General features: G+C 35.0%; 1 protein-coding gene across 5 annotated transcripts in view; it reads left to right on the forward strand.

Annotated features, from left to right (window-relative positions):
- The window catches only part of LOC145675561 (frizzled-5-like), a 447,461-nt gene that overhangs the window by 287,943 nt on the left and 143,169 nt on the right, over positions 1–16,349 (forward strand). For 4 of the 5 annotated variants that reach the window (XM_081746068.1, XM_081746072.1, XM_081746071.1 and 1 more), the window contains one exon: positions 16,140–16,245. The exons of the other annotated variant lie outside the window; for it this stretch is intronic. The gene's annotated coding sequence lies outside the window, so the exon portion shown is untranslated. The remainder of the gene's footprint in view (positions 1–16,139; positions 16,246–16,349) is intronic. 5 annotated transcript variants of the gene reach the window in all.

The following is a 16,349-nucleotide window of genomic DNA, read 5'->3' on the forward strand; positions in this document are numbered from 1 at the left end:
ATCTGTAGCTATGTGTGTGAGGAGTTACTAATTGAATTAGAAACCAAACCTCGAAGGCTGAAACTGATTAATCCATGCATATTGTGCATTTATCTTCGTATTTGTTATTGCTGAAATACAATGCAGCAAGTCGGGCAGAAAGCTACGGCTCTTACAGAACAATAAGTTGTAAAAGTCAATCAGATAGTTGAAGTGAACGATGAGGTGTAAACAGCAGATTAAATTAAACCAGCTTTAGTTTCGTTTCGTTCTCTCTTGAAACTACTTTACAAGTTCGTGATAACAATGAAAAATCTAATTACGCGTAACCATTACAAATATGATCATAATTATGTGGTTGATTATCTCGAATGTTACTTCAGGATTAAAAATAACTAGTGAATCAGCTGCCAGTGGCTACAATATGGATAAAATATTAATATTCAAAATTTAATTCTTTTTTGTTTATAAGAAACAATTAGATATATATTCTAAATGTATAAAAACATGTTTTAAATATTGATTAAAGTATTTATATTTCACTCCCATCTTATTTTTGCATACATTTATAAAATTATATGTATTCTAGTATTACTGGCAAATCAGTTGCGAAAATTGAAGAATGATGTTCATACATGATCTCTGCTAACCTTATCGTCAGAATGTAGTGATTTCTCACTTTAATATCATCCCCCGAGCTCCTTCGTGGCTCAACGATTAGCGTACGCGTCTTTGGCGTGGGAGACCTGGGTTTGATTCCCGGCGGGAGCTCATGTGGTTCGGATTCCACGTTAATCAATAGGTCCCGTCTCATAGCGTCGCTGCTACAAGGGACTTTAAGCTCAAAATCAACTCAACTCAATATCATCATTCGATTTCAACGTGCGGCCCCTCCATCTCTTTCATTCTACAAAGTCCACCATACATTCTGTCATGCTTCTTCTAATATATCTTGTAATCAAACAGTTACCTAACTAATTTCCTCTTACTACTTTCCCAATATTGTTTCCCATTTTATTCAAACACATAATTCCGTTCCGCTCTATAAAATTAAACCAAATTTATTCAGAAGTATTCCAGGAATTTTTGCTGCTTTCTAAAAAGTAAATAGACCCCCTATGTTTGCGACTATATTTGCTTTAATTTCAGCGAATCTTATGTTCACGAATAAATCTCAATTTCGAACTTCAATTCGAGAGCAGTTTCAACGAAAGGCCTTGTTCAGGGGGAACAACTGAGCTATGGTGCCTTCGCCACAAGAAATTCAGTTTACTTTTGTTTATGTGGAATATTTTGTTAAATTAAATGTTAGTATAAAATATACTTATTTGCAAAGCTTTTTCTCTCTTTTTACGGAATATACTTCAATGTTGCAAGTATTGTACTGTTTCAAATAATATTTAATACCCAAAAAATACCATGTACTATTTAATAACAAACATGTGACCAACTGACAGTGGCGGATCCACGGAGGGAGGCGATTCCCCCTCCCTCAATATAAGGATATTCTAAGTTCAATTGATTTTGCGGTACATAGACTATCGTCATATACAGAACTCTAAAATTTTTGGCGCCAGGTCGCCATAGAAACTAAAAATACGAGTCTGGCGCCTAGATAATTTAAACTAAAACATATAGGATTATGTATCAAATTGGATTTGTATTATTGTGTTGCCTGGTTTTCGGAACTGACGCCTAAGTCAGAATATTTTCGAGCATCTTCGATATATACGGGACAGTTTGATGGTAAGCCTTGCTACTCAATTATATATACTATCTACTCCAAGATATTCCTTTCCAGTTTCTTGCTGATAAGAAATGCATCACTGCCAGTCAGGGGCGCCAGAAGAAAATTTTCTAGGGGGCATCTCCATGGTTGCTATGTTATGTTTGGTATTTTTGGTATTTAATATAAGTGATTCGCTATATTATCGTGAGCCAGATTCAATCGCGGTAGAACTTTGAGGGCCGTGAAGTGAAGAATGTATCAAGTGCATTTTGCACCTCTACTATAGATTTGAACTGGCGTCCTCTAAGGTGATTGTCCAAGGAATGGGATATGTGATAATCGGACGGCACAATGTCCGGGGAGTATGGCAGATGCAATAGTCTTTCCCATCTAAGGTGTAGAATGGTGTCCCGTATCATTCTAGCCACGTGGGGATTAGCGTTGTTCTGTAACAGGGGGACCCTTTCGCGATGCAGAAGTGCATGCTCCAGAGTTTTGAGTTTTTCTTGAACACGGCTCAACTGCTGACAGTACACAGTCGCATTGATGCTCTGATCAGCTGGTAGCAGTCCCCGATGCACAATGCCGTGAGCAGTCTACCAAACACATAGGAGGACCTTCTTCCAGTGTAGTGCTGGTTCCGGCTGTTTTGGAACCGGTTCATGGGATGCTAATCAATCATGATGGCACCATGGAGTTTCGTACAGGACCCACTTCTCATCACATGTCAGCACCCTGTCCAGAAATTGCTCCTTCCTCAGACAAGACAGCAAAGAAATACAGATGTATGTTCGCGTTGCCTTCTGGCCCAGAGACAAATCATATGGGACCCATCGACCCAACTTGTAGTGCTTTGCTTCCCAAGTGGATGGTGGTGCTGCCGAATGTTTTTTCCACTCATACTGAATTGTAGTCCCAGTTCCTCACATGTCTGGCCAGTTTGCATCAATTGCTGCCTGAAGATCTTCATTTTGTACATATGTTGGTCTTCCGGAACGTGATATGTCTTCGAGTGTTTCATCACCGTCCTTAAACTTGTTAATCCACCGTTGCACTGCTTCGTAATCACGACACCCTCACCAAAGGCCTGGCATATTTTCCGCCCCGCTGCAGCGACGATTGACCCCAGTTTGAACTCATACAGCATACACGCCCTTATGACACTCTGTGGAGGTCCCATGTTCACTCTGTCCTTACGCAAGTTCACGGTGTAATTGAACTGCAACAACTAGGTAGTATATTGGATATACCCAAAGCAACAACTGGCCTTCGCCTTATCTCCATTCGCATTCAGCTCACGGTGTGAGGGTCAATTGAACACAGACCTCCACAAAAAGCACACTTTCTTTGATACCTTTATTAAACAGAAAATACGTAGTTAAAGACTGAAATACTTGTATTCTGAACACCTTCAAGAATTGAATAGTTTGGTGTAAAAATCCAATCTAAGAATCAGAAAGCTTCTAGTGCGACAGTGGAAAGGAAAATTCTTCAAGAATATCGTTACGTATTTCAACTGAGACTGAAAAACTTGTGCTATACTCGAAGAGAACGTGAACATTTCAGAAGCTAACAGGAAGATCACATACATTCTGACGAATACAGCTACGAAGATAGAAAGTATTATGATAAAGAAGAATCATAATATAGTTTCAACGTCTAAAAACGAATATGTGAAACTTAGCAAAGCAATATGAAAGTTCACACAAGATACAAGGAAGTTCAACACTATCTCGTAAGAAAAATTGAGTACAACATGGGCTACAGAAGGAAAGAAGAGCCTAAGCAATTGACTGAAATAGATTGAAGTGCTGAAAATAGAAGATGGCACCCTACTAAACACCGCGAAAAAATAGCTACTGAAGAAGAAACATTTACCTATTCAACAATTAATTGTATTCAAGCGATGAACCGGAAGTGAAAGAAAGCGAAGATAAAGAAACAGAAATACTCTTCAGTAGCTATTTTTAGTACCCAGTCCTCCAAGAGTAAATTGAGTTTAATATAAGGAACATGAAATCAGGAAATGAAGTTATTAGACATAGAAAAGTGAAAAGTTATTAGACATAGAAAAGTGAAAAGTTATTAGACATAGAAAAGTGAAAAGTTATTAGACATAGACGAAGAACCGAAAAAATTCTAGCAAAGCTTTATACAAAATGACTACCAAGTAACAGTGTATTCCATGGAGAATTTCCATGATCATGTGCTATATAAAAAAGTACAATTACACCCACGGACTTACAGATTTACAAATTTTCTGTGTGAGATTTACAAAGTTTCTTTTTCCTTTCTTTAAAGTTACTGACGCTCCTATTAGACAAATTTAAACCTCCCTTCCAAGAAATTGTGCAATTAGAAAATTAGAAGTGCTACAGCAAAGTAGATCATTTTCAAGTGATGAGGATACTGATAGGATAGTCAAACAAGTCTGGATTATCCTTATGTGATGCGTTTATTAACTATGAAAATGTTTCCGATTTCTTGAAGACTAGTGATGAGCGCAAGAGTCTTGGTCTTGCAGTTTTTGCAAGAGTCTTGCATGCAAGACCAAGACCAAGACCAAGACCAGGAATCCTGATGCAAGACCAAGACCAAGACCAAGGGTGCAAGACCAAGACCAAGACCAAGACCATACCTGCAAGGCCAAGACCAAGACCAAGACTCTTGCGCAAGAGTCTTGCACAATTAATAGTACTACTTGAATCTTTTTATAGAACGTAAAAAGGGGAAAAAACATTACTTCTTTCACTTGAATTTCTTGGCTTCAGTAAAAATACCGCTGGAGTGAATATGTTCCCAGTAGTTTATGCAATCGGTGCTGTGAGTTGATCTGCCCCTGTGGCATAAGCTAAAATATGTCGTTTTCTGAATCGGTTGTTCGCATTTTCTGTAGTTATTGCTCGTTCTCAAGTCACACAGGTGCCATTTTAATCAAAGCTTGTTGCACACAAAGAAATGTGTCATTGGTGCTGGATCACGATGTGTTCCTGTGTTTTAAAAGATTAAGGATTACGTATCGTGAAATCAGACACTATTCTACAAGTGTGTAGGCTCGTCTTGGGATAAATGCATAGCAAAAGAGGGGTTTGTTTTTCACCCTTCAGTTGCTTTGCCTCAGACAGTCTGCTGACGAAACACCACAAACGTCCAGCAAGAAGAAATTTGCAAAATATAAAAAACGCAATTGGCGAGCGCAAAAAGTAAATTTCATGCGTATTTTGAAGCTATTGCGGAAAGTGGGAGCATCGCTATGGTTATGCAAACTATGCAAAAATCGAAATAAGTGGCAATAAAAATGAAAACAGAAACATATCAGGACTGAAGATGCATATTTTATTAGTACATAAGAACGAAACACAGGAACTATTTTCATTAAAGCAGCTGCAAACTCAAAATATTGCAGATTTCTTTAAACCTGGTTTGATTATAATCAATATTATTTTAATTTTTTCTGTCCTTATTGGCCGATATTGCTGAACATATCACCATCATCATCATATTCTCCCTTTATTGGCAGGTCACTTGCTGCAACTGAGAAGTTTTGATATACGGTGGTCCTCAGCTATTCTCTTCGTCTTGACGTAGCAATTGCCTATCTTAATACCTTTCTTCAACTAGTCTCCTTCACCTCTCCCTCTCTTCCCTTCCACCATACGATCTAGCGCGTCCCTCATAATACAGCTGCTCTCCAGTCAATATCCTAATACATGTCTTAATACATCTAAAATTCTTTTTTTTTTTCTCATCTACTGCTGCTATTTTTAACACCTTCTCTTCGTTTTCGTTCAACTCAGTTAATTCTCTCTTTTTTTCTCCACACCTACGTTTCGAAAAACCTGCATTTTTTTCATCCCTTTTGCGTAATGTCCATGTTTCTGCCCCATAGCATACATATTGGAATCAGAAAACAAAATCTTATATTTAATTGGAAGTTTTGTTCAATACAAAGATTAGCTCATCGAGGTTGAAAAAAATCTGAAGCCTTTAGAAGTAAAAATAATTTTGCAATTCATGGTATTTCAGTAATCTGTGCCAACTTGATTTTCTTTCATGCGTCTCAGGGGTAGGGCTCGCAGTTTGGGAACCAGTAGAGCATTCTATTTGTTAAAAAATATAAAAAGATTACGAAACGTTGTAATTTATTTTATAAGTAGTGAAGCGGGGGCAACCATTGAAAAAAAAATCACTTATGTTGTAGCCTACACTATCTTCATTTACACGAAGGTAAACTATATTACATTTAGAAACATACATTGTATTTCCATTACTATTGGCGCATTGTAGAATTTATTATCCCTTTTATCCAGAGTAAAATTTACCGATGAAAAGCATAAGATTTCTTAAATGCAAGACTTGCAAGACTCTTGCATGCAAGACCAAGACCAAGACCAAGACTGGGTGTGCAAGACCAAGACCAAGGGTCCCAGTGCAAGACCAAGACCAAGACTGGATGTGCAAGACCAAGACCAAGACCAAGAACACCCGGGTCTTGGTCTTGGTCTTGCATTTGCTCATCACTATTGAAGACCTCGGCGGTTAGGGCCAGTGATGTCGAAGAAGCTTATTAAAAATTGTAGATAATGTCTATAAACAAGCTCTGCAAATACCCAACAGTTTGACTGTAGAAAGACTATAAAGAGTACGTCAGAGTAATACTGTTTTTTTTTTTTTTCAGGTTTCTCCACAAACGAACTTTTGTATGTTTTTCGATGTCTGAAGTGGTAGTACGAAGGGATAAATATAAAGGAAAACATCTTAAAATTCTTTCGTTTCGCTGATAACATCATTCTCTACAAACAAGTATGGAGCTCTGCAATATATGAGTGTGAGCAAGGAAATCGGGTTGAAAATAGACATGGAAAAAACGAAAGTGATATTCAATAAAACAACTTCGCAAGCAAATTAAGGATTGAAGTTGAAAAGGCATAATTAGAAATTAATACCTAATATGTCTGAGACAGGATAACATTAAAGAAGAAATTAACAGAAGTAGGCTGGAGCGCATTCGGAAGTAACAGCTTCATATTGAAAATCAAACACTAGTAGATCTAAAGGTTAAAATTCTTAATCAATGTGTGTTGTCTGTTTTGGCATATGGGACACTAACATATGAGACGTGGACACAAACAATTAGATATTCACCGTCTCCAGACTACAAAACGAAGAATGGAAAAATACATGTTAGAAATTATCCACAGAATAGGTATAGAACCATGTTGATCAGATAGTGATAGAAGTGACGTATATTGTCATGAAATTAAAAACACATTGACGTGGCAGTGCGCCGGGATAAATATTACAGGACATCTTCCAAGAAGAAATTATGATCGATGGAGAAAAATAGTTCTTGGACTGGATACCAAGGGACAAGGGGAAACTAGAAAACGTCTTCGTATAAGATGGTGTGATGAAATGAAGAAATACTGCAAACTAACGTGGAAAAGAATTGCCTAACATAGATAGCTGCGAGAAAAAAGTTGGAAGATCTTTATTCAGTAGTGGATTGACAGTGGTTGTCTAAGAATATATACCGTATATAAGCACCACTTCTCAAAGCTAGGTGCCTTAATAACACAAATCCAATGTAACACATAGACCTAAATATTTTGTCTTTAAATTACCCAGGCGCCAGGCTCGTATTTCCAGTCGCCATGGCAACCTGGCGCCCAGACTTTTTGACGTTCATCACCTTGATGATTCGCCCTCCGCCCCCCTTCAATGAACCTTCGGGATCCGCTAGTACTAAATATTTTAAATTCCAACCAGGAGTTAGATATTGTTTCACAGTGGTATTATTTTATTTAATCACGATTAGTACAATTATTTTTTCATTGAGGAGAAAGAGGATTAGAGACACTGTTTCGTGAATTTCGTTTTTTTTTTTATATATATAATTTCATATTTCTTTCTTTTAAATAGAAGTGAAAAGATTAGTAGTGAAAACATGAAATCTTGCCACTAAAGTGCCTTAGTTTTCTCCTAAGATTCCCCATGGTAGAAGAGAGAATGAAGATTTAAAAAAATCGAACATGAATAACATAAAAATACATTCAAAACATTTGTGTTATTACTAACATTCACTTTCAAACTCACAAAATTTACAAAATTAAACATCATTTAAGAGTTTACCATTACCATCGTCCATTCTGATCGGTAGTAATAATGACGCAGTGTTTTTCAAGTCTAAATTATGACTGTTTCTTTCACTAAGAATGATGCCTTTTTAACTATTAGAAGTGCTTGTGGATTGGATAAGTTTTTTGCGAGACATACAAAGAGAAGGAAGTTTTGTCACGTAATAATAATAATAATAATAATAATAATAATAATAATAATAATAATAATAATAATAATAATAATAATAATAATAATCATCATCATCATCATCATCATCATCATCATCATCATCATTAAAATGAACATAACTTTATTTTGCATAAATAGAAAAATTAGTTTTTTTTTTTTTAATTCTTCCACATTATTTTTCTTAATTTTAGCAGTTGTAAGTTTTCTTAAGGTGAACTTTATAGTACACGCTATTAATATGAAAGTAATTACTGTGTATTTCAATTCTTACTAGGGGAAAAAGGGAGATTATATCATATATAGAAACTACTAAGGTCCATTGCCCGCTATGCTAAAAATCAATCAATGGGTAGTTTTGCTTAGTTTGTAATGACCAATTCCATTTTTGACCTCTGTTGTCCGAGTTAAACATTTGCCCCTGTATGCTCATTTCTCCCCTCAACTTCACACTCTTTCTTTGTATGGAAATTAACTCACGAGGGACGCACAGTAATCTGAGAAGCAAGTGTCGGAAAGGGAAACCCAAGAAAGGTGAAATGTAGGTTCTCAGGTGGAATAACAGCTTCGTTCATTCGGATAGAGGTCGTCAGACTTCACCATTTCTTAACCAGCTCTGCGCGTTAACCAGAACTACATTAGGCTTCCCTAAAATTTTCTTTCGTTTCTTTCTCTTGGCTGTCAAGAAACAGGAACACAAAACTTGTTTTTTTAATCACACATTTTACATTTCGTTGTCACTATATTTTCCTTGAGCTTTCAGTCTCATTTGAGAACTTTTCAATAGTTTTTTAATTGGATGAAATTACTTAGCAAAATAGAATAATAATATATATGGATAAAAAAAATGTCAAAAAATAATTATTTAAAGCTGTGCAAGTTTACAGTGCCAAGTAAGTTCAATGCATAACACGACAGTAATAGCAAGTTAACAAACTTTTCTAATTATTACCTGTATTTCATTTACAAATCCAGGATTTATTCATTTGTTTATAGTATTATTAAATTTTTAATGTAGAGCTATTAATATGCTTAATCTCTATTGGTACGTTAGGACATGTATTGCACCAATATATCTTATTTCGTGAGAAATTGCTTGGTATTAACTCTCATTGTGATGTGTGGCGGTATGGTGGCTCTGTGACGACGGGAGCAAGGAGCGGTCATTTCAACGGTATCGTCCATTCCCCCGACTGCCCCCTAGACCAGGTCCGTAGGCAGAATAATTTCATTTCATCAACATACATCAGAAAATAATCTAAGACAAAACAGATTAAACAAATATAGAGAGTTAAAACAAAAATATGAAAACAAAATAATAGAATCAAAGAAAAATAGCTGGAAAACATACATTGAAACTAATTTAAATCTAGATCCCTGGGGTGAACCCTACAAAATTATAAGTAATAAAGTTAAAATACCTACCACCCTCTCAACTCTAAAAAGAACAAATGGTACATATACAAATAATTGGGAAGAAACAATAGACTATCTAATAAAATCTCTTTTACCACAGGATATACCTGAAGAAGATAATAACTCACAAAGTTTCATAAGAAGAGAAATGCAATTACCACCTTTAGAAGACAGAATAGAAGTAATAGAAAACCAAGAAATAATAAATAACATAAAACGACTTAAAAGCAAAAAAGCTCCTGGACCGGATGGAATAAAATCGGAAATTTTTAAACATAATGCTGACACATGGGCACCATACCTAGCAAAACTCTTCAACTTGTGTTTTAAAAACGGACGAATTCCAAAAAGGTGGAAACAAGCAAATTTAATCATATTCAAAAAGTCAGATGACAAGAAAAATGACGATCCAAAATCTTATCGACCTATCTGCTTATTAAATGTAATAAGTAAACTTTTCGAACAAACCATTGTGGAAAGAATAAACAAAAACAGAATTTTAAATAATGACAAATTGCAATATGGTTTCAGAAAAGGAAAAAGCACCGAAACAGCGGTAAAAAGACTAATTGACCTCATAGAAGATGGTAAACTGGAGAAGTACCAAGTTGTTATTTATGCCGACATTAGTGGTGCTTTTGACAATCTATGGTGGCCCGCACTATTTAAAGAACTCAAAAAACTAAAAATTAGCAAAGCTCTTTACAACATCATGCTGGATTACTGTACTGACAGAACGATTACATTAAAATCTCCAGGAAAAGATATAACAACAATAAGCACCAAAGGATGCCCACAGGGTTCAATATGCGGACCTACAATGTGGGACATTACTTTCCAACCATGTTTAAGAAAACTAAACAATCTAAAAGAAACATTAGGTGTAGTTGGATATGCGGACGATTTAGCAATTGTGATGACAGCATCCTCAAGAAGACAAATAGAGCAAAAAGGAAATATAATATTAGAAAATCTAGAAAGATGGTGTATAGAAAATAAATTAACTCTATCGGTTAATAAAACGAAAATTACAGTATTTGGCCAAACTCTACAGAGAGAACCCATAATCAAAATTAGGAACACTAAAATAGGAATTGTGAATGAATTCAAATATTTAGGTGTATGGCTAGACAAACGGCTAAACTACGAAAAACATATAACTGAAACAACAGAGAAGATGAAAAAAATAGCCAACAAACTCTTAACAGTGGCTATGAAAGATTTTAAAATTGACAGAAAAATTTTTAAATTGTATAACAAAGCTATTCTAATGGCTATTGCACAATATTGTGCCGGAATCTGGGGTCATAGACTGTTTCTAAACAAAAACTTAAGGCAAAAATTAATAAGAGTACAGCGATTAATGCTAATTAGAACCCATGGCATCATAAAAACTATCTCTGCAGAAACAATACAACTTTTGGCCAATGAAGAACCCATACACCTTCAGATATTAAGAAGATGCATTAAGACGTGGCTAAAGAATAATGAGAGAACGAAGATATTGGAAATTACGGGAGAATTGCCAAGCACCGAAGACGATATTAACAAACTGATTAAACGGAAGTGGGAAGATGAATGGAGGGATTCGATAAAGGGACAAAGAACAAGAACCATTATCCCAAACTTAAAAATAAGAGAAGAAATGGGAACAATAAGCAGTGAATTAATAGAATACATCTCGGGACATGGACCGTATAAATCTCATCTGAGAAGACTTAATATAATTAATGACGATAAATGTACGTGTAATGAAGTACAAACACCAGAACATGTCTTCTGGAATTGCAATAATTACATAACAAATAACAAAATAAGAGAAATAAGAGACCAATTAAAAAGGGATAATATACAAACTTTAATAAACGATAAAATGAAATTAGGAAAATTACAAATTGTTGCAAGACATGTATCAAGAAACTTGTGGAAGGAAAGAAACGATGAAAGAAGAAGAAATTAACAAGACCCACACCCTATATTGTAAATATAAAGTAATAAAGAATTAGAAGAAAGTAAACTAATCAAACAGAAAAAAAACTAAGTTCTGATGACAATTCCAGAACTTAAACCTTCACGTTCCTTATTTGTGTTAGTGTATAGTGCCTTGTTTAGTGTTTTGCTAGTGGTGGCAGGATTTTAAAATATAACAAGTGTTTTAGAAGAAGAAAGAAAATAGGAAGACTTTACAAAGCTGGTGAGAGAAATTCAGACAGACCAAAACAGTTCTGATGTTGATTTCCAGAACTAACAACTAACGAAAAATTGGAAATCTGGAAGTCCGATTTCCTTTCAAAGAATTTTCTTTTTAGTGGGAAAGACAGGTATGAATAACACCAAGAAATAAATTCATACAGGGGAGATAACTATTTAAAAAAAAAAAAAAAAAAAAAAAGATCCTGGTAATACTTGTTTAAATTGTTTACTAATTATTTCTTTTCTCTTTTCAGCTTACCTTAACATTTTATGCAAGGTGTTTCCTGCTCATGTATATGTATGTAGTATGTGTGTGTGTGTATGTGTCTTTGTGTATCTTTTCAATCTTTTAAAAAAAAGGAAATAAAACAACAAGGAAAAATAAAGAAAAAATAAAGAATAGGGCATGATTTAAATTTTGTTTTAGGTATCATGCCAATAAAAGGTAAGCCTCGCCTCACCCTAACTGAGGCCAATCATAAAAAGAGGAGAGAAAACATACGAAAAAAAAAAAATTAAAAAGTAGTAGAGAGAGAATTACGAGTAAGAGGCAGTAGCGTCTGCCATTTAATAAGACCATATGAAATGGCAAAGGCAGGGGAAAGTGGAGGCTTAAAAAAAAAAAAAAAAAAAAAAAAAAAAAAAAAAAAAAAAAAAATTTCATTGGAGGCACACCTTATTGGAAGCCTACTAAAAATTATTTCATGATACAGTTTTTAAATATATTGTGGATATATATATAATCATAATCCTCAACATTATATCAAAACCGGAAGTGGTTGAATTAATGAATTTGCTAGTACTTCTGTTTTCAATACTGATTTTCATAGAGCAAAAACTGTAAGAGACATCGCTTCAGTGTCCCAAGAATAGGTTTTATATCCTCCCTTAACCTCTATTCAAACCGAAAGTGATTGAAATTAACGATTTATGTTTGTTTGTTTGTTTGTTTCAAGCTTGATTGCCATAGAACAAAAAAAGTAAGGGATAGCGAGTAATGTTTTTCTTTATATGGATTCAGCTTCCAATGAACAGGTTCTATCTTTGATCTTATTGCTCAATTCAACCAGAAGTTACAGATAGATGTACTACTTCAAGTTTGAATATTTGCATAGTTTGTAAATCTACCGTCACTGTGAAACGAAACTCACTTGTTCTTTGTATGTTTTATTGGCGTTTGTACAGTTGACGTACCAGAAATTATGTAAATTCTACTTGAGTTTGTGAATATTTATAATTTTTTTGACCAGAGTATGTACTTCTTCATTAAAATTTTTAACAAATAAATAAATTTGGGTTTGTGCTTTCTGTTTCACTTTAAGTTAAAAGAAAATATGAGTGTAAGTGCCTAAGACTCGAAAATTCCTCTTTTGAGGGATTAGGCGAAAGAGGAATAGGCCTAAACGGTTTTCCTGTTTTGCCTACATCAAAGATGAGACAAACATATGATATAAATTGCTACCAGTCCTGCAGGCGGAACAAGGCCAGGCATAAACCATAGTCCTTACATAAGTACTGGAAAACAGTTGAATGAATTTTCATTTATTGTTTAAATATTTGTTTGTAGACTACGAATTCTCTCTGAATACTGTGAAATGTAACTTACCACGAAACAAAATGCAAATGTTCATGACATGCCTGCATATATAGAATGTAAATAAATTTGAATCGACATCCTCCTCACTGGCATTATATACAGGGGCGGATCTAGGACGGACTTCTGAGGGGGGCTGTGGGTTGTAATACTGCTATTTAGAGTTACTTTTAAAAGCTCCAAACTCTGGGATGGGTTTTATTTATATCCGGACCTTAAAGGCAGAGGGGAGTAAGTCATTTTTTCTGAAAATGAGTTATTGACAGATTTGAGACGCGTGTTCTGATATCTCTTATTCTTAGAAAGCTTGTAGTTGTATTATGAATACTTTATCAAATAACAACAATAAAATTGGATATAAGTCCGAAGGCACTTAAAGGCAAAAAGAAGTAAGTCAGTGTTTTCTGTCTCTCCTGAAAATTTAATAGAAGTGACTTACTCCCCTCTGCCAGTATATACAAAATAAGAAAGTTTCCCCTTCTAGGCGGGGCGATCGCCCCGATCGCCCCTCCTGTATCCGCCTCTGATTATATAACAAGTGTTGAAGTAGTTGAAGAAAATAATTTGCTCCGACAAACTGGCATGAAGGAGAAGAGAGAGAAAAAAATATAACACCTGATGAGCTTCCCACCTCTTTTCGCGAGAAATAAGAGAATGGAAGATGATAGGTTGGAAATCACAGTTGTATGAGTGTTATGTATGAAAAGTCAATGGTGTTGATACATAGTCGACGCTTAAAGTATTTATGATCAGTTTCCCCTTGTTGAATAATGAGCCACGATTTTCAGAGTCAATTATGAGGATCTGGTCAAACCAGAACAGAATAAGGTCGGTAGTGTTTGTGTAGTTCTCAAGCACGCAAAACAAAACCTGTTGAATATCGACACTCATGCTTTAAATGGATATAACTTAATATAACACTGTGTTATACTACAAAGTAAAATATCCATTTAAAGCATCAGTAATTATATATAGTCATAATAAGTCATTTGGCCTATTACACCATAAAAGTTAGTTGCAGAAATAGACACATTTTTATTTTTTTTTAATCGATTTTAGTTTATAGTACTTTGTATATTACATTGATATATTAAGTTGAAAGTTTCATTAATGAAAGAAGGCATTAAGTCAGAAAGAGGATAAAGTGGTTAAAATTTCTGTCACATTGCTCTGGAGATGAAAAGGATTAAAATAAAAAGTTTATGATTGCTAATAAAACTTCAACTGACCAAAGCAGTACATATATATTAAGATTATATATTTGTGTTACAGTTTCGGCTACGTAACGTTGCAACACAAATATATGATTTTAATATATACTGCTTTGGTCAGTTGTAGTTTTATTAGCAATTTTGAATTTTCCAAAGCTGCAATCAATGAGTAATTTAAAAAGTTTATAAATATGGTAGTTATATTTGCGATTTCATAAATATAAATATGTGAGAACTCCACAAAGCATACATATGCAAAGCTCCCTTTTGTTTATTTACAGTATAGGATGCTCGACTTTTATTCTCTTGATTTTTTAAAATCTTTATTATGTATACATGTATACGTATAAAATATGGGAGTAGGGTTCCCTATAAGAGAATTGACGCAGTCTCGTCTAGAAAAATGTGCTCTATTGGAAGAGCTCTGTCTCGTTTTATCTTGTAGGAAACCCTATAGGCTTATGGAAGGTACATGGTACATGGTAACAAGGACATGGTATTGCCTCAGCCATTTATTGATTTTTCTTAAATAGTTCCTGTACTTACTCTAACAATTATCAGAACTTCCTGAATTTCATAAGTTCTTGCCTCTGCGATTATTGGAATTGGTGATGGTATTGAAACGGTATGCCATAAAATATTGACATGCCACACACATGGCAACTAACTGTTACAAAAACAAGAATATGTCAAACATACGGAATCAGTGTATTTAAAATGAGTGAAATCCGACCAACTTAACAGTGTCGTTTTCGGATGGGGGCATCAATGTTGTTTTTACTACAGACAGTTGACAAGCTCATCAAACCAAGTGATCGAAAGTTCTCACTGCTGTAGTTGACCTATATCCAATGCTCTTTGAAAATAGCAGTTCAGATATTGCAAGGAGGCTGATTTCTATCTGCATGTTAAATGACATCATAGTTTCTGTTAATGTTGTTCACTCTAGAAATGAATTGGTCATTGTTGAAAGGAGATATGTTCCATTTTAATATACATTGCATCGTCTTTTAACAATTTCCGATTCAAATGGTTCACCTCGGTACTATTCATGGAGGGAGGAGGATGTATTGTAGTAGTAATGTATGATCTAAATTAAGCAAAGTGAAAAAATATAGCGAATCAGGAAATAGTAGAATCGAGAATTCAATGCACTTTTGCCGTGCATTGGGGGCAAGAAGGCTCAGTGGTAGAGCGCTTACCTCTGGTGCGTGGGGTCCCTTACTTACCCGGCCAAGTAAGTTTGTTGTGGACAACATCGTGCTCGTGGATTTTCTGGGGATATTCCCGTTTCCTCTCACTTTCTCATTCCACCAATTCTTCCATCATTATTCACTTGCTTTAATCATCGTCTCCCTTAGCCTAACAGACATATTCGTGGGACGTTAAACTCAAAGATTTCAAATATTTTCCGTGCATAAGTAGCTTGTGTAGAAGTTTATCGCCTTTTGCTAGGATTTTATTAATTACATTAACTACTATTGAACAAGATAAACTATAAATTGCAGGAAGGATGATTTGTTAATGACGAATAGAGGAATTCAGAGTCGAAATTTGGAGGGATTGCTCCTCATACTTCCTAAAAGTAAGTTTAAACCAAATTACTGGTTTGAATATATTTGAAACTCGACTAACTTTAAATGTTGTACGCTCGTGTTGAATGTTCTGAATTCATATCTATCGATTAACACCTTATTTGTTTCATTTTCAGGTTTCACCCAGTGGAGAAACTTTCGCTGTGGGAGATATGCACCCTCCAGACACTACCTGAACTCATCTCTAGTGCTAGCTCGTGTAACAAGAGAAATTATTCACAGGTATGCGTATGTTCTCTTGCAAATTAGATTGAATTAAGATCACAGATAATTACGTGATAAATAGTAATTACGCAGTAGAACGGTGAATTTAAGGCACTACATAT

This window comes from Thermobia domestica, chromosome 18 (genome assembly GCF_964235325.1).
Source record: "Thermobia domestica chromosome 18, izTheDome1.hap1.1, whole genome shotgun sequence".
Lineage (NCBI taxonomy): Eukaryota > Metazoa > Arthropoda > Insecta > Zygentoma > Lepismatidae > Thermobia > Thermobia domestica.